Source organism: Taudactylus pleione, unplaced genomic scaffold (genome assembly GCF_031769625.1).
Source record: "Taudactylus pleione unplaced genomic scaffold, aTauple2 ptg000627l, whole genome shotgun sequence".
NCBI classification, from domain to species: Eukaryota; Metazoa; Chordata; class Amphibia; order Anura; family Myobatrachidae; genus Taudactylus; species Taudactylus pleione.
In genome coordinates, this window is record NW_028285029.1 from 5,494,176 (window position 1) to 5,513,990 (window position 19,815).

Consider the following 19,815-nt stretch of genomic DNA (forward strand, 5'->3'; position numbering starts at 1 on the left):
TATAAAGGACTTAATTGGAAACCTCCTATCAGAATCTTTGCCCATAAAGGTCATAGTACTATGTCTAATATGATTACAGGTAATACAACGAATATGACCGCACCTATAACACCCAATAATTCTAGTAGATAAATCAAATAAATTATGACCATCTGATTGAATAATATTATTGGATGTTTTATTAGTGACTTTATTCTTATCCTTATCTGTATTCCTAATCTTGTTCTTAAAGAAGCTCGGGGCAAGTATATTCTTTAGATTATTCGCTCTTTTAAAAACAACCATCGGACCCAATACAACCTCTAATTTCAAGAGAGGATCCATTAGTAAAATCTTAGAATTCTTTTTCATAATGTTTTTAATTTTATGTGCGCAACAATTATATTTAGAGACAAAGATATTAGATTTATCTGAAACCTCTCTGTTGATTTTCTTTTTACTATTATCACCTCTACCCACTAAACCTAATAAATCAGTTCTATTTAATTTTGACACTGAATTAATTGCCCTATGTAGTATCGTTTCAGGGTAATTTTTTCCTTTAAACACTTTTACCAAAGTAGCAGCTTGTTACTAATAAGATTTATTATTAGAACAATTGCGACGACTACGTCGCAATTGTCCTGATGGAATATTCTCCAACCATTTCTTATTATGATTACTATGGTAATCTATATAGTTATAAGAATCAACTTCCTTCCGATATGTACATGTGTGTATACAATTCTCTATTATATCTAGCCTAATGTCCAGAAAGGTGATAGTTTGGGAGTGACTAGTGCTGGTGAATTTAAGATTAAAATCATTAGAATTCAAATAACTAATAAACTCAGAAGCAGACTCCTCATCCCCCTCCCAAATGAAAAATAAATCATCTAAAAATCATCGATAGAGGACCAGGTTCTCACCGAATCTGCCACCCCATATATATGCATCTTCAAATCGACCCATATAGAGGTTAGCAAAACTCGGTGCGAACCAGGTCCCCATCGCGGTGCCGGTGCGCTGTAAATAAAATTGGTGATCAAACAAAAAATAATTGTGTTTGATAATAAATGAAATTGATGACAAAATAAAATCATGCAGCCTCTTTGAGACCACATCATCTCTCTTCAAATAGAATCCTGTGGCCTCTATACCACCCTCATGTGGGATATTGGTATAGAGGGAACTTACATCACAGGTCAGGAGTAAATAACTAGATTTCCATTTTATATCTGATAGACAATTCAAAAAGTCAGTGGTATCTCTGAGATGTGATCTAAGAGAAGCAGCGTGAGGTTGTAGAAAGTGATCAACATAAAATGATAAATTGGCTGTGAGTGACCCAACACCAGAAATTATAGGAGGACCCAGTGGACAAGATAAATCTTTGTGTACCTTCGGAAGGTGATAATAAGTGGAAATGATTGGGTGAATGGGAAATAAAAAATCTAATTCCTTTCTGGAAATTATACCATCAGTCAATGCCTCATCCAACAACATTTTTAATTTATTCTGAAAACAAATGGTTAGATTTTGGGGGAGGGTGTGATAATAGGTCTTATCATAAAGGAGCCACACAGCTTCCTTTAGATAATCCTCAACATCTTGTATCACTACCGATCCCCCCTTGTCCACTGACTTAATAATAATCGTAGAATCTGAAGAAAGTTCTTTCATTGCTGCTAATTCTTGATGGGAAAGATTCTGTTTGTACTTAAAAATCTCCTGTTCTCTCTCACACATCATCCTAAAGTTCTCCAAAGTCTTCCTATAGAACGTGTCTATACAGGAGTTCTTGTATTGTAAAGGAAAAAACTTAGATTTGTTCACAAATTTGGAAGTATTCCCAAGACAGTTAACATCATAGACAGGAATCTCTTCCAATGTAGAGTCCTGTTCCAACAATAACTCTTCTAAAATAAAAACAGCCTCCTCATCCTCTTTGTCCAAAATAACTGGATCACATGCCACATCTGACTTTTTAAGTCTTTTATTGGCAAAATATCTTTTGCGACATAAACTTCGTACATATCGATTTAACTCTACAAATAATTCAAAAAAATTAGGTTTTGATGACAGGGCAAATTTGAGACCCCTACTCAATAAATTCATATGTTCCTCAGAAAGTACTTTAGAGGATAAATTAATTACAGCTCTTGAATAGCCTCTGTCTTTGGACCCCTGGAGTATTTTCTTTCTTTTTGAAACCACACGTCCTCCTCTGACTCCTCTAACCCTGAATTTCTTCTTCTTTTTGGTGTAGCAGCTTGAAGAGGATAATACCTGTTCCTCATTAATAGGTTGGATACGGGTTTCAGGCTCTGATAATTCAGATCCCTTTCCTGATGTGGATGAAAAACCGGCGGCCCGTTTCTCTGAGAAAAACTGGTCTTGGGTCTTACTACTCTATTTTCTTCCCATATAGATACTCTGGGTTTGGTACTTTTCCAACCAGACCTAGCTGGAGTTTTGATCTTAGGTGAAGGAAATTTACCTGAATCTAATTGGTCCCTAGATAAATACTTGTGGTCCCATCTAGGTCCTGGGTGTGGGTGTTTGTTATATGTTCTAACCATATTGTTTTGATAGTCTCTACTATCTCAAATATATTTAGCATTTTTTCTATCAATTATGTCTTTTTCACATTTCTCAACCCGCTGATTGGTTAAACAATCCCTTTCTTGAAAGAGAGGGTGATCTTTTTGAGATTCTAAATTCGTTCTTATTATCTCTATTTCCACTAAAAGCTTCATCAGTGAAACTGAGCATAAATCAAGGATACTATCCCACTTTGCACTAAATTCAGTATCATCTTGAAAAGAGGACCTCTTGAAGACTCTTAGACCTCTAGGTATAATTTTATTCTTGATATATTTTTGCAGCATACACATATCAAGCCAATGACGGGTCGCTGTCTTCAAATGATCCTCTAGTTTAAAAAAGGATCTAAAAAGATTCTCATTATTCCCATTATCTATCTCTATAGTAGGACTATTAAAATAATCATGTCTCCTCTTGTATCTGTCTTTACAACAATTCAATGACATAATGCAAACTAATTACTCTCAATAAAATATATATAAATGCAAATACCTAAAACTTGACAGTATATTGAACAAAATCTGCTGCACCAATGCAGAAACAAAAAGGTGTATAAAAGAAAATATGGCGCGCTTTTTGTTCAGATACTATCTAGTATAAACACCTGCAGCTGACACCAGAGGATTTCCTGCAGAATGACCTCACACAAAAATTAAATAAACAACACAGTAGGTGTCTGCGCTGATGTCAATACATAAAACACATGTCTGGATAAATATATCATAAAAATTTATTTATACATATATTAAGAATATATAAATGAACTGCAGTTCAATAATACAATTAGATATACACACATAAAAAGAAAAAAACAAACAAATATATCTAAATACTGTCAATGTACAATATAGAAAAAAATGACTAAATATGTTGTTGCATCCAAGTCGACATACCAATTTTGCACTGTGACAGTACATAGGACTTCTGATTAAATGAAGCTGGAAATTAGGCATTTATCTATATTCCCAGCATCCGTTATCACCTGTAATGCATAGTGAGTGATTCTGATACTAGATGAAAAACGTGTCCAAAAACAGAACCTGCTAGCACATAGAAGGGATGTCTTAAACGGATGAATAAATCCTATGATAAAATGAAAATTGATAAGGTTGCAGACTCTGGAGCCAGAGATACTCCTCACAACCTCAAATTGAATCCTTAATCCCACTAGTTTGTAGGCTGGAACGAGCTCCCCAAATCCTTACCCTGTCAGGGTTCCCCAAAATGGTAGTGCAGCCAATGTGTGTGGCTAGGTCGCACCGCTGCGGCAGCTCCCGACCAGACTGTAAGATAGGGAGGTGCTGCTCCGGCGGCTCCTGACTGACCTGAGAGGCTAGGTCGCGCTGCTCCGGTGGCTTGCGACCGGACTATGGGAACCAGGGATGATGAGACAATGTGCGGAGAGTTCAACTCAGCATGCAGACTCTGGAAAGATGAAACAAAGTGACAACTGCTGACTCCACGTGTGTGGCCGCAGATGTATCCAAGCACAAATACTGATGTATAATACGGCAACTGCCGCCAGTAATTGAAGTGTGTAAATCCAGAAATACCACACAATAGGTGTTTATAGACTGCAGTCAGCTGAATCCTTGACGTGTTTCTCCCCCTTGCCAGGGGTTTTTTCAAAAGGCAGAGAAGAAAAAATCTCTCCCAAGCAGAGGGCCTTTTTAAAGGGAATCCGATTAATCAATTAGTGATAATTCAGTCCATCAGTGTGGCTAGCATTCTCAAGCTAAATACCATAGATATACAGCTGAAAACCCTTAATTAAAAGTTATATACAGACACAAAAAGAGATGGATCTATAAGGACACAAATAGCTGGCTCTAAAAAATAATAAATAATAATAAAATAATAAATTCTCAGTTCAAAATATACTTCAAATACTATAAATATAAAGTAAACATTGTACATATACAAAACAAATAAGCCTGCACAAGAAAATAATATATAAAAATAAATAAATGTACATTTAAATGAACAACAAAAACATCATAAAAAATATATATAAAAATTACAATTAATAAACCCCACAAATGTAGAATAACATAAACAGAGTATGACACCAATGATCTGGACTATATATCTGTTCAAAACTCCATATCGATTGTCTCATTTAGGCCATCTGGACACATGGTGCGCAATATATGTATCCAGAATGCCTCTCTCATATACAATCTGCGATATCTATCGCCCCCTCTTGGTGTTGGTGCTATAGACTCGATACCAACAATGGTCAAAGCGTGAACTACATTAAAATGTCTAGGAACACTGTGTCTCTAATAACCATTCATAATGTTCCTCCTATGCTCACAGAACCTTGTCTTGAGAGACCTAATGGTGCGTCCAATATATTGTAATTTGCACGAACATTGTAATAAATAGGTAATATAAGTGCTCTTACAATTTATAAAGGACTTAATTGGAAACCTCCTATCAGAATCTTTGCCCATAAAGGTCATAGTACTATGTCTAATATGATTACAGGTAATACAACGAGTATGACCGCACCTATAACACCCAATAATTCTAGTAGATAAATCAAATAAATTATGACCATCTGATTGAATAATATTATTGGATGTTTTATTAGTGACTTTATTCTTATCCTTATCTGTATTCCTAATCTTGTTCTTAAAGAAGCTCGGGGCAAGTATATTCTTTAGATTATTCGCTCTTTTAAAAACAACCATCGGACCCAATACAACCTCTAATTTCAAGAGAGGATCCATTAGTAAAATCTTAGAATTCTTTTTCATAATGTTTTTAATTTTATGTGCGCAACAATTATATTTAGAGACAAAGATATTAGATTTATCTGAAACCTCTCTGTTGATTTTCTTTTTACTATTATCACCTCTACCCACTAAACCTAATAAATCAGTTCTATTTAATTTTGACACTGAATTAATTGCCCTATGTAGTATCGTTTCAGGGTAATTTTTTCCTTTAAACACTTTTACCAAAGTAGCAGCTTGTTACTAATAAGATTTATTATTAGAACAATTGCGACGACTACGTCGCAATTGTCCTGATGGAATATTCTCCAACCATTTCTTATTATGATTACTATGGTAATCTATATAGTTATAAGAATCAACTTCCTTCCGATATGTACATGTGTGTATACAATTCTCTATTATATCTAGCCTAATGTCCAGAAAGGTGATAGTTTGGGAGTGACAAGTGCTGGTGAATTTAAGATTAAAATCATTAGAATTCAAATAACTAATAAACTCAGAAGCAGACTCCTCATCCCCCTCCCAAATGAAAAATAAATCATCTAAAAATCATCGATAGAGGACCAGGTTCTCACCGAATCTGCCACCCCATATATATGCATCTTCAAATCGACCCATATAGAGGTTAGCAAAACTCGGTGCGAACCAGGTCCCCATCGCGGTGCCGGTGCGCTGTAAATAAAATTGGTGATCAAACAAAAAATAATTGTGTTTGATAATAAATGAAATTGATGACAAAATAAAATCATGCAGCCTCTTTGAGACCACATCATCTCTCATCAAATAGAATCCTGTGGCCTCTATACCACCCTCATGTGGGATATTGGTATAGAGGGAACTTACATCACAGGTCAGGAGTAAATAACTAGATTTCCATTTTATATCTGATAGACAATTCAAAAAGTCAGTGGTATCTCTGAGATGTGATCTAAGAGAAGCAGCGTGAGGTTGTAGAAAGTGATCAACATAAAATGATAAATTGGCTGTGAGTGACCCAACACCAGAAATTATAGGAGGACCCAGTGGACAAGATAAATCTTTGTGTACCTTCGGAAGGTGATAATAAGTGGAAATGATTGGGTGAATGGGAAATAAAAAATCTAATTCCTTTCTGGAAATTATACCATCAGTCAATGCCTCATCCAACAACATTTTTAATTTATTCTGAAAACAAATGGTTAGATTTTGGGGGAGGGTGTGATAATAGGTCTTATCATAAAGGAGCCACACAGCTTCCTTTAGATAATCCTCAACATCTTGTATCACTACCGATCCCCCCTTGTCCACTGACTTAATAATAATCGTAGAATCTGAAGAAAGTTCTTTCATTGCTGCTAATTCTTGATGGGAAAGATTCTGTTTGTACTTAAAAATCTCCTGTTCTCTCTCACACATCATCCTAAAGTTCTCCAAAGTCTTCCTATAGAACGTGTCTATACAGGAGTTCTTGTATTGTAAAGGAAAAAACTTAGATTTGTTCACAAATTTGGAAGTATTCCCAAGACAGTTAACATCATAGACAGGAATCTCTTCCAATGTAGAGTCCTGTTCCAACAATAACTCTTCTAAAATAAAAACAGCCTCCTCATCCTCTTTGTCCAAAATAACTGGATCACATGCCACATCTGACTTTTTAAGTCTTTTATTGGCAAAATATCTTTTGCGACATAAACTTCGTACATATCGATTTAACTCTACAAATAATTCAAAAAAATTAGGTTTTGATGACAGGGCAAATTTGAGACCCCTACTCAATAAATTCATATGTTCCTCAGAAAGTACTTTAGAGGATAAATTAATTACAGCTCTTGAATAGCCTCTGTCTTTGGACCCCTGGAGTATTTTCTTTCTTTTTGAAACCACACGTCCTCCTCTGACTCCTCTAACCCTGAATTTCTTCTTCTTTTTGGTGTAGCAGCTTGAAGAGGATAATACCTGTTCCTCATTAATAGGTTGGATACGGGTTTCAGGCTCTGATAATTCAGATCCCTTTCCTGATGTGGATGAAAAACCGGCGGCCCGTTTCTCTGAGAAAAACTGGTCTTGGGTCTTACTACTCTATTTTCTTCCCATATAGATACTCTGGGTTTGGTACTTTTCCAACCAGACCTAGCTGGAGTTTTGATCTTAGGTGAAGGAAATTTACCTGAATCTAATTGGTCCCTAGATAAATACTTGTGGTCCCATCTAGGTCCTGGGTGTGGGTGTTTGTTATATGTTCTAACCATATTGTTTTGATAGTCTCTACTATCTCAAATATATTTAGCATTTTTTCTATCAATTATGTCTTTTTCACATTTCTCAACCCGCTGATTGGTTAAACAATCCCTTTCTTGAAAGAGAGGGTGATCTTTTTGAGATTCTAAATTCGTTCTTATTATCTCTATTTCCACTAAAAGCTTCATCAGTGAAACTGAGCATAAATCAAGGATACTATCCCACTTTGCACTAAATTCAGTATCATCTTGAAAAGAGGACCTCTTGAAGACTCTTAGACCTCTAGGTATAATTTTATTCTTGATATATTTTTGCAGCATACACATATCAAGCCAATGACGGGTCGCTGTCTTCAAATGATCCTCTAGTTTAAAAAAGGATCTAAAAAGATTCTCATTATTCCCATTATCTATCTCTATAGTAGGACTATTAAAATAATCATGTCTCCTCTTGTATCTGTCTTTACAACAATTCAATGACATAATGCAAACTAATTACTCTCAATAAAATATATATAAATGCAAATACCTAAAACTTGACAGTATATTGAACAAAATCTGCTGCACCAATGCAGAAACAAAAAGGTGTATAAAAGAAAATATGGCGCGCTTTTTGTTCAGATACTATCTAGTATAAACACCTGCAGCTGACACCAGAGGATTTCCTGCAGAATGACCTCACACAAAAATTAAATAAACAACACAGTAGGTGTCTGCGCTGATGTCAATACATAAAACACATGTCTGGATAAATATATCATAAAAATTTATTTATACATATATTAAGAATATATAAATGAACTGCAGTTCAATAATACAATTAGATATACACACATAAAAAGAAAAAAACAAACAAATATATCTAAATACTGTCAATGTACAATATAGAAAAAAATGACTAAATATGTTGTTGCATCCAAGTCGACATACCAATTTTGCACTGTGACAGTACATAGGACTTCTGATTAAATGAAGCTGGAAATTAGGCATTTATCTATATTCCCAGCATCCGTTATCACCTGTAATGCATAGTGAGTGATTCTGATACTAGATGAAAAACGTGTCCAAAAACAGAACCTGCTAGCACATAGAAGGGATGTCTTAAACGGATGAATAAATCCTATGATAAAATGAAAATTGATAAGGTTGCAGACTCTGGAGCCAGAGATACTCCTCACAACCTCAAATTGAATCCTTAATCCCACTAGTTTGTAGGCTGGAACGAGCTCCCCAAATCCTTACCCTGTCAGGGTTCCCCAAAATGGTAGTGCAGCCAATGTGTGTGGCTAGGTCGCACCGCTGCGGCAGCTCCCGAACAGACTGTAAGATAGGGTGGTGCTGCTCCGGCGGCTCCTGACTGACCTGAGAGGCTAGGTCGCGCTGCTCCGGTGGCTTGCGACCGGACTATGGGAACCAGGGATGATGAGACAATGTGCGGAGAGTTCAACTCAGCATGCAGACTCTGGAAAGATGAAACAAAGTGACAACTGCTGACTCCACGTGTGTGGCCGCAGATGTATCCAAGCACAAATACTGATGTATAATACGGCAACTGCCGCCAGTAATTGAAGTGTGTAAATCCAGAAATACCACACAATAGGTGTTTATAGACTGCAGTCAGCTGAATCCTTGACGTGTTTCTCCCCCTTGCCAGGGGTTTTTTCAAAAGGCAGAGAAGAAAAAATCTCTCCCAAGCAGAGGGCCTTTTTAAAGGGAATCCGATTAATCAATTAGTGATAATTCAGTCCATCAGTGTGGCTAGCATTCTCAAGCTAAATACCATAGATATACAGCTGAAAACCCTTAATTAAAAGTTATATACAGACACAAAAAGAGATGGATCTATAAGGACACAAATAGCTGGCTCTAAAAAATAATAAATAATAATAAAATAATAAATTCTCAGTTCAAAATATACTTCAAATACTATAAATATAAAGTAAACATTGTACATATACAAAACAAATAAGCCTGCACAAGAAAATAATATATAAAAATAAATAAATGTACATTTAAATGAACAACAAAAACATCATAAAAAATATATATAAAAATTACAATTAATAAACCCCACAAATGTAGAATAACATAAACAGAGTATGACACCAATGATCTGGACTATATATCTGTTCAAAACTCCATATCGATTGTCTCATTTAGGCCATCTGGACACATGGTGCGCAATATATGTATCCAGAATGCCTCTCTCATATACAATCTGCGATATCTATCGCCCCCTCTTGGTGTTGGTGCTATAGACTCGATACCAACAATGGTCAAAGCGTGAACTACATTAAAATGTCTAGGAACACTGTGTCTCTAATAACCATTCATAATGTTCCTCCTATGCTCACAGAACCTTGTCTTGAGAGACCTAATGGTGCGTCCAATATATTGTAATTTGCACGAACATTGTAATAAATAGGTAATATAAGTGCTCTTACAATTTATAAAGGACTTAATTGGAAACCTCCTATCAGAATCTTTGCCCATAAAGGTCATAGTACTATGTCTAATATGATTACAGGTAATACAACGAGTATGACCGCACCTATAACACCCAATAATTCTAGTAGATAAATCAAATAAATTATGACCATCTGATTGAATAATATTATTGGATGTTTTATTAGTGACTTTATTCTTATCCTTATCTGTATTCCTAATCTTGTTCTTAAAGAAGCTCGGGGCAAGTATATTCTTTAGATTATTCGCTCTTTTAAAAACAACCATCGGACCCAATACAACCTCTAATTTCAAGAGAGGATCCATTAGTAAAATCTTAGAATTCTTTTTCATAATGTTTTTAATTTTATGTGCGCAACAATTATATTTAGAGACAAAGATATTAGATTTATCTGAAACCTCTCTGTTGATTTTCTTTTTACTATTATCACCTCTACCCACTAAACCTAATAAATCAGTTCTATTTAATTTTGACACTGAATTAATTGCCCTATGTAGTATCGTTTCAGGGTAATTTTTTCCTTTAAACACTTTTACCAAAGTAGCAGCTTGTTACTAATAAGATTTATTATTAGAACAATTGCGACGACTACGTCGCAATTGTCCTGATGGAATATTCTCCAACCATTTCTTATTATGATTACTATGGTAATCTATATAGTTATAAGAATCAACTTCCTTCCGATATGTACATGTGTGTATACAATTCTCTATTATATCTAGCCTAATGTCCAGAAAGGTGATAGTTTGGGAGTGACAAGTGCTGGTGAATTTAAGATTAAAATCATTAGAATTCAAATAACTAATAAACTCAGAAGCAGACTCCTCATCCCCCTCCCAAATGAAAAATAAATCATCTAAAAATCATCGATAGAGGACCAGGTTCTCACCGAATCTGCCACCCCATATATATGCATCTTCAAATCGACCCATATAGAGGTTAGCAAAACTCGGTGCGAACCAGGTCCCCATCGCGGTGCCGGTGCGCTGTAAATAAAATTGGTGATCAAACAAAAAATAATTGTGTTTGATAATAAATGAAATTGATGACAAAATAAAATCATGCAGCCTCTTTGAGACCACATCATCTCTCATCAAATAGAATCCTGTGGCCTCTATACCACCCTCATGTGGGATATTGGTATAGAGGGAACTTACATCACAGGTCAGGAGTAAATAACTAGATTTCCATTTTATATCTGATAGACAATTCAAAAAGTCAGTGGTATCTCTGAGATGTGATCTAAGAGAAGCAGCGTGAGGTTGTAGAAAGTGATCAACATAAAATGATAAATTGGCTGTGAGTGACCCAACACCAGAAATTATAGGAGGACCCAGTGGACAAGATAAATCTTTGTGTACCTTCGGAAGGTGATAATAAGTGGAAATGATTGGGTGAATGGGAAATAAAAAATCTAATTCCTTTCTGGAAATTATACCATCAGTCAATGCCTCATCCAACAACATTTTTAATTTATTCTGAAAACAAATGGTTAGATTTTGGGGGAGGGTGTGATAATAGGTCTTATCATAAAGGAGCCACACAGCTTCCTTTAGATAATCCTCAACATCTTGTATCACTACCGATCCCCCCTTGTCCACTGACTTAATAATAATCGTAGAATCTGAAGAAAGTTCTTTCATTGCTGCTAATTCTTGATGGGAAAGATTCTGTTTGTACTTAAAAATCTCCTGTTCTCTCTCACACATCATCCTAAAGTTCTCCAAAGTCTTCCTATAGAACGTGTCTATACAGGAGTTCTTGTATTGTAAAGGAAAAAACTTAGATTTGTTCACAAATTTGGAAGTATTCCCAAGACAGTTAACATCATAGACAGGAATCTCTTCCAATGTAGAGTCCTGTTCCAACAATAACTCTTCTAAAATAAAAACAGCCTCCTCATCCTCTTTGTCCAAAATAACTGGATCAAATGCCACATCTGACTTTTTAAGTCTTTTATTGGCAAAATATCTTTTGCGACATAAACTTCGTACATATCGATTTAACTCTACAAATAATTCAAAAAAATTAGGTTTTGATGACAGGGCAAATTTGAGACCCCTACTCAATAAATTCATATGTTCCTCAGAAAGTACTTTAGAGGATAAATTAATTACAGCTCTTGAATAGCCTCTGTCTTTGGACCCCTGGAGTATTTTCTTTCTTTTTGAAACCACACGTCCTCCTCTGACTCCTCTAACCCTGAATTTCTTCTTCTTTTTGGTGTCGCAGCTTGAAGAGGATAATACCTGTTCCTCATTAATAGGTTGGATACGGGTTTCAGGCTCTGATAATTCAGATCCCTTTCCTGATGTGGATGAAAAACCGGCGGCCCGTTTCTCTGAGAAAAACTGGTCTTGGGTCTTACTACTCTATTTTCTTCCCATATAGATACTCTGGGTTTGGTACTTTTCCAACCAGACCTAGCTGGAGTTTTGATCTTAGGTGAAGGAAATTTACCTGAATCTAATTGGTCCCTAGATAAATACTTGTGGTCCCATCTAGGTCCTGGGTGTGGGTGTTTGTTATATGTTCTAACCATATTGTTTTGATAGTCTCTACTATCTCAAATATATTTAGCATTTTTTCTATCAATTATGTCTTTTTCAAATTTCTCAACCCGCTGATTGGTTAAACAATCCCTTTCTTGAAAGAGAGGGTGATCTTTTTGAGATTCTAAATTCGTTCTTATTATCTCTATTTCCACTAAAAGCTTCATCAGTGAAACTGAGCATAAATCAAGGATACTATCCCACTTTGCACTAAATTCAGTATCATCTTGAAAAGAGGACCTCTTGAAGACTCTTAGACCTCTAGGTATAATTTTATTCTTGATATATTTTTGCAGCATACACATATCAAGCCAATGACGGGTCGCTGTCTTCAAATGATCCTCTAGTTTAAAAAAGGATCTAAAAAGATTCTCATTATTCCCATTATCTATCTCTATAGTAGGACTATTAAAATAATCATGTCTCCTCTTGTATCTGTCTTTACAACAATTCAATGACATAATGCAAACTAATTACTCTCAATAAAATATATATAAATGCAAATACCTAAAACTTGACAGTATATTGAACAAAATCTGCTGCACCAATGCAGAAACAAAAAGGTGTATAAAAGAAAATATGGCGCGCTTTTTGTTCAGATACTATCTAGTATAAACACCTGCAGCTGACACCAGAGGATTTCCTGCAGAATGACCTCACACAAAAATTAAATAAACAACACAGTAGTTGTCTGAGCTGATGTCAATACATAAAACACATGTCTGGATAAATATATCATAAAAATGTATTTATACATATATTAAGAATATATAAATGAACTGCAGTTCAATAATACAATTAGATATACACACATAAAAAGAAAAAAACAAACAAATATATCTAAATACTGTCAATGTACAATATAGAAAAAAATGACTAAATATGTTGTTGCATCCAAGTCGACATACCAATTTTGCACTGTGACAGTACATAGGACTTCTGATTAAATGAAGCTGGAAATTAAGCATTTATCTATATTCCCAGCATCCGTTATCACCTGTAATGCATAGTGAGTGATTCTGATACTAGATGAAAAACGTGTCCAAAAACAGAACCTGCTAGCACATAGAAGGGATGTCTTAAATGGATGAATAAATCCTATGATAAAATGAAAATTGATAAGGATGCAGACTCTAGAGCCAGAGATACTCCTAACAACCTCAAATTGAATGCTTAATCCCACTAGTTTGTAGGCTGGAACGAGCTCCCCAAATCCTTACCCTGTCTGGGTTTCCCAAAATGGTAGTGCAGCCAATGTGTGTGGCTAGGTCGTGCCGCTGTGGCAGCTCCCGACCAGACTGTAAGGCAGGGTGGCACCGCTCTGGCGGCTCCCGACTGACCTGAGAGGCAAGGTCGCGCTGCTCCGGTGGCTCCCGACCGGACTGTAAGGCTGTGTCGCACTGCTCCGGTGGCTCCTGACCGGACTATGGGAACCAGGGATGATGAGACAATGTGCAGAGTGTTCACCTCAGCATGCAGACTCTGGAAAGATGAAACAAAGTGACAACTACTAACTCCACATGTGTGGCCGCAGATGTATCCAAGCACAAATACTGATGTATAATACGGCAACTGCCGCCAGTAATTGAAGTGTGTAAATCCAGAAATACCACACAATAGGTGTTTGAATACTGCAGTCAGCTGAATCCTTGACGCGTTTCTTCCCCTTGCCAGGGGTTTTTTCAAAAGGCAGAGAAGATAAAATCCCTCCCAAGCAGAGGGCCATTTTAAAGGGAATCCGATTAATCAATTAGTGATAATTCAGTCCATCAGTGTGGCTAGCATTCTCAAGCTAAATACCATAGATATACAGCTGAAAACCCTTAATTAAAAGTTATATACAGACACAAAAAGTGATGGATCTTTAAGGACACAAATAGCTGGCTCTAAAAAATAATAAATAATAAAATAATACATTCTCAGTTTAGAATATACTTCAAATACTATAAATATGAAGTACACATTGTACATATACAAAACAAATAAGCCTGCACAAGAAAATAATATATAAAAATAAATAAATGTACATTTAAATGAACAACAAAAACATCATAAAAAATATATATAAAAATTACAATTAATAAACCCCACAAATGTAGAATAACATAAACAGAGTATGACACCAATGATCTGGACTATATATCTGTTCAAAACTCCATATCTATTGTCTCATTTAGGCCATCTGGACACATGGTGCGCAATATATGTATCCAGAATGCCTCTCTCATATACAATCTGCGATATCTATCGCCCCCTCTTGGTGTTGGTGCTATAGACTCGATACCAACAATGGTCAAAGACCCTGGATCCTTAGCATGAACTACATTAAAATGTCTAGGAACACTGTGTCTCTAATAACCATTCATAATGTTCCTCCTATGCTCACAGAACCTTGTCTTGAGAGACCTAATGGTGCGTCCAATATATTGTAATTTGCACGAACATTGTAATAAATAGGTAATATAAGTGCTCTTACAATTTATAAAGGACTTAATTGGAAACCTCCTATCAGAATCTTTGCCCATAAAGGTCATAGTACTATGTCTAATATGATTACAGGTAATACAACGAGTATGACCGCACCTATAACACCCAATAATTCTAGTAGATAAATCAAATAAATTATGACCATCTGATTGAATAATATTATTGGATATTTTATTAGTGACTTTTTTCTTATCCTTATCTGTATTCCTAATCTTGTTCTTAAAGAAGCTCGGGGCAAGTATATTCTTTAGATTATTCGCTCATTTAAAAACAACCATCGGACCCGATACAACCTCTAATTTCAAGAGAGGATCCATTAGTAAAATCTTAGAATTCTTTTTCATAATGTTTTTAATTTTATGTGCGCAACAATTATATTTAGAGACAAAGATATTAGATTTATCGGAAACCTCTCAGTTGATTTTTTTTTTACTCTTTTATACCCCCCCCGGAGAGAGAGCTCCCAATCTAAAAGTCCAAAAACTCTCACGCCTTAAGAGTTCTTGTGTTAGATCGCCACCTCTTATCCCTAAACGTACTTGCTCAAGACCAAAAGCCTTGAGATTTTTCAAATTTCCATTGTGTTTTTGATAGAAATGTTTAGCTACCACTGTCAGCTGTTTAAACTTGGCAAGATCTGAGGCAGCATTTCTCACATTGCCCACATGTTCTAAAATGCGTTGTTGTAGCATTCTCGTTGTCATGCCTATGTATTTCATATTGCAGTCGCATGTGACACAATAAATTACACCTTTAGTTCTTTAGTTGATCTAGTTCATGATTTTCATGTCATGACCATATTTAGCTGTCACTTCTTTTGTCTTGGTCATATAGAGACATGCTTTGCATGATCCGCATGGGTATGAGCCTTTTATTCTAGATGGTATATCATTTGTATGTTTAAAATTACTCTGAGTAAGTTGGTCTCATAATTTGTGAGCTCTTCTCCAACTCAGTGAGACCCTGGCTCCTATTATTGTCGTCAAATCCTTGTCCAGATGTAGTATGTGCCAATGTTTTTTGTATAGTGTCCCTTATGTTTCTCCATTCTTGGCAGAAATCTCCCACCAACCTTGTCACCTCATTATCTTCAGTCCTTATGGTAGTTCCAAAAATCAGATTTTCTCTGTCAGTTTCAAGTGTAAAAGATCTGGCCCTCTTAATGCTCCTATAACTATATCCTCGTTGTTTTAATCTAGATGTTGACACCATACATTGTTGTTTGTAAGTGGGAGCAATTATGCCGTAAGTGCAGAAATTCCCCTTTAGGGATGTTCTCTATTGTAGGTGGCAAATGTGAACTAGTTTGATGTAGTACACTGTTCATCGCAGTACTCTTCTGGTATAAATCAGTTGCAAGCATCCCTTCAGAGTTTTTATAAATTTTCAGGTCCAAAAAGGAGATCGATGTATCACTGATATCGTGTGTCAGTCTCAAATTGAGACAATTGTTTTTTAAGGCCTGGATGAAGTCCATTAAAAGTTATTTAATGGACTACACATCATCAGTCATTTAGAGTCATTTTAAACATACAATCGATAGACCATCTAGAATAAAAGGCTCATACCCATGCAGATCATGCAAAGCCTGTCTTTATATGACCAAGACAAAAGAAGTGACAGATAAATATGGTCATGATATGAAAACCATGAACTACATCAACTAAAGAACTAAAGGTGTAATTTATTGTGTCACATGCAACTGCAGTATGAAATACATAGGCATGACAACGAGAATGCTAAAAGAACGCATTTTAGAACATGTGGGCAATGTGAGAAATGCTGCCTCAGATCTTGCCAAGTTTAAACAGCTGACAGTGGTAGCTAAACATTTCTATCAAAAACACAACAGAAATTTGAAAAATCTCAAGGCTTTTGGTCTTGAGCAAGTATGTTTAGGGATAAGAGGTGGCGATCTAACACAAGAACTCTTAAGGCGTGAGAGTTTTTGGACTTTTAGATAGGGAGCTCTGTCTCCGGGGGGGGGGGGGGGCTGAATGAATACATCAACTAAAGTCCCTTTCTTTAAATTCTAATCTTTGAATACTATGTGATTGCCTTGTCCAATATCAATATATTACTCTTCCTATTGAATTCCCCTTGGGATGATATTCATTAGGGCAGTTTGTGTTCAATATTACTCCCAATACATGTATATAGCATGTTCACTGATTGTGATTAGATATTTAACCTGACATTAGGAGCATGGAAATTAGCTCTATGGTATTGTGTTTTGTAATATACTAGGTCACATCTATCTATATGGGGAGTTAGTTTATGAATATTAATATATGAGAAACTTATATAAGGCACTCAGTTTGTGATTATTATAAGCCCCCTTCAGAGATTTGTTATGAATGTAATTCAAGTTGTTTATTATTGAGTAATAGTGAATTTACAGCTGCTTTTACTATATCAACAAATTGAATGTTTCATTATGATTGACACATATTTATTAATTATTGAATTTATTCCTAGTCTATTTACCCATGAGGCAGCCATATGCTCTCTAAGTTCCAAGAAATTTTGGATAACATACAGTTATCCTGCATTTCCTCTTAGTAAATATTAAACTCATTTAGAATGTGTAGGCAGTGCAATATGTTTAGTTACAATGCATATACATGGTCTTTGAGCTTTGGGTATGATGCTATTAATCCACTAGTTACTATCATTACCTTTGAACTAGCAAATTGGCCTAATCACTCTTTTAGTACCATTTTATCACTATGTTAATTAATGATGACATCTATTGAGTATGTTCTAATAACATTTAGAGGGACATAATTGTTTTTTTGTCCATTAAAATTATGAGGCTATAATTTATTTTATTTTGGATTATGATCACTTGTATTCCCTTTAGTGTCTCTGTCTTAAGATATATATATGGGCACATGGACATCCCATAATCAAGGATTTATATGGCATCTAGAACCGCCCTCAATTACTACTGCTATCAGTGAATGGCACTATAATGGATTACATTTGTGTTAATTCAATCACCAGGGTTACCTAATGGGTGCTGGAGAAGTTTGAAACTGACCACAACTGATTGGTCTGTTTTCTCCTTAAAGAAAGGGATTCCCCAGGCGTACATCACAATGATGTGACCAAGCCCCTTCGAGTGCGAAACGTACATCATCATGAGGCAATAGAATGAGGTCAGTGGACGCAGCGGCCAGGCACCATCCTGAGATGCCACGTGGAAGAAGTCTCCCACTGCTCTCACTGCTCCAACCTGTCCCTCACTGATACACACATACAGATCTCCACTTGCTGCATTTACACATACTGAATAGCAGCTTCCTGGATGGGTGATGTTTATCCATTACATGAGCTAAGTATATGGCATTGTGGATACCACTGCTTCTAACCGCTATATATTCTCTGCACAGACGTGCAAGTTTGTTACTTTGTATCTGGTTTAGGGCTCTGTGTGTTTTTTTGGTATCATGATACAGAAAAATCCCCCAGAGGATAATACTATGCATGTCATCTAGCAGTCTGGCAACTTTTATAACTTGGCAAGCACTGTATGTATATTTTTTCACCTTACATGCTTATGGATTAAATCCATGAGAGGCTTTTTTGCAACTGTTTGGTAATTATACATGCTGAATAGCAGCCCCCTGGATGGGTGGTTATTAACCACAGCATTAGCTAAGTATTTGGCAGTGTGGTTACCACTGTGTTACAGTGTTGCATATTCTCTGTGCAGACGTGCGAGCTTGCAACTTTGTATATGATTTTAGAACTCTATGATTTAGTATTGTTACAGAAAGTCTCCGGAGGTTAATACTATGCATGTCATTTAGCAGTCTAGAACCTGTTACACAATCCCTACAAGTACTGAATGTACCTTGTCATTCTGTATGCTTGCTTATGGTTTAAACCTAGGGGAAATGTTAAATGCTGGCAGGAGACAGTTTTTCTGTACACTGATCCAACTATAGTTCTGGAAAGACAGATTAGTTTTTCATATAGGCATTCAATTATGCACTGTGATTTCTCTCTGCTATTTTCTGTCTAATGATATATGACATATATGCAGAGATTGTGCTGTGATTGGTTCATGTACAATCAGACTCCTGAGCAAGCATGCCTTACTGTTATTAAAAGCTATTCATTTTCTTTATGCATACATTTTAGGGATTTATGATCACTCTAGGAATTACTAAGGATTGTTATAGGTGTAAAGTTTAAGAAATTTGCTGATTTATGTACAAACTCTACACTATTCCCAGTCCCTATGTTATACCTACAGCTAGATTAGTGATGTATTATAACTAGGCAAACCTGGCTGTTTTTCTGACAGTGTTTAGATTGATTTTGATTAATCTGTGGAACTCTGTGTGTGTCATTATTAAAGCCAATTAGGCGCATAATTGATTCAATCATTTTATTTTCGCATCGACAGACTGTAACTTTATGTTCAGTTTATGACTGTCACTTATATGTTACATGTGAATGATGTTTGTCTTTTGTTTGTATCAACTATCATTTTACGTGCTAATTTATTAAAATTAAGATTTAATTTAAAACTTTTTTTTAATAGCAGTGTCCCCAAAAAGTAGTTTTCTTTCTCTCTGTGTCTATTACTGTGCTTTGCTGAATCTGGGGAGCACCATCAATGCTTTAATTGATCCATGATTTGTGGTTGAAGAATTGTTTCACAAGTTGGTCCTGGTAATTAGGAATTTTTGCCTTACTTTGATCTGGATGGTCTTAGTGGGGCTTCATGCAATAGTCCTGTGCAATTTCCA